The sequence below is a fragment of the Echinops telfairi genome, unplaced genomic scaffold, assembly GCF_000313985.2.
Source record: "Echinops telfairi isolate 266 unplaced genomic scaffold, ASM31398v2 ScPeMD7_3533;HRSCAF=4204_1, whole genome shotgun sequence".
NCBI classification, from domain to species: Eukaryota; Metazoa; Chordata; class Mammalia; order Afrosoricida; family Tenrecidae; genus Echinops; species Echinops telfairi.
Genome location: NW_022107432.1, coordinates 23873078 through 23873569, shown reverse-complemented (window position 1 = coordinate 23873569; position 492 = coordinate 23873078).

The window sequence follows — 492 nt, the reverse complement described above, 5'->3', positions numbered from 1 at the left end:
TGCGACCAGATGCCTTCTTGTAGAAACACAAACTGGGAAATGTAGAGAGGCTGGTCTGGTTCCTGTTTCCGTTCAGACGGACTTCATACTGCAGAAAACTAAGACTCTCCAAAAATGACTTCTGCACGCACAGTGTTATGAAAATCAGTAGCCAGAGACTCAGTTTCCACAGAAACTCTAGAACCAAAGGGTGATGCCTGGGGTATAGGCTGTCCTTTCCCACCCATTCCCTCACAATCAAAACCAACTACATCAGAAAGAAACCTTTGCAAAGAAACCCAGAGCTCCCCCCACCCCATCTCCAGCCTCAGCCTGATTCCTTGCTCCCAGGAGCCGTCCCTCCAGAAGGCCCAGTGCCGAAGGGGAGAGCAACCCCGGCAAGCGAACAGTCCATCTCTGTGCCAGACAAGTGATGTCTCAGTTCTCTCTCTCTTTTTTTAGCTAGGAATAATTAAAATATCATTTAAAATGAGAATGGTCTGGTTTTTGATG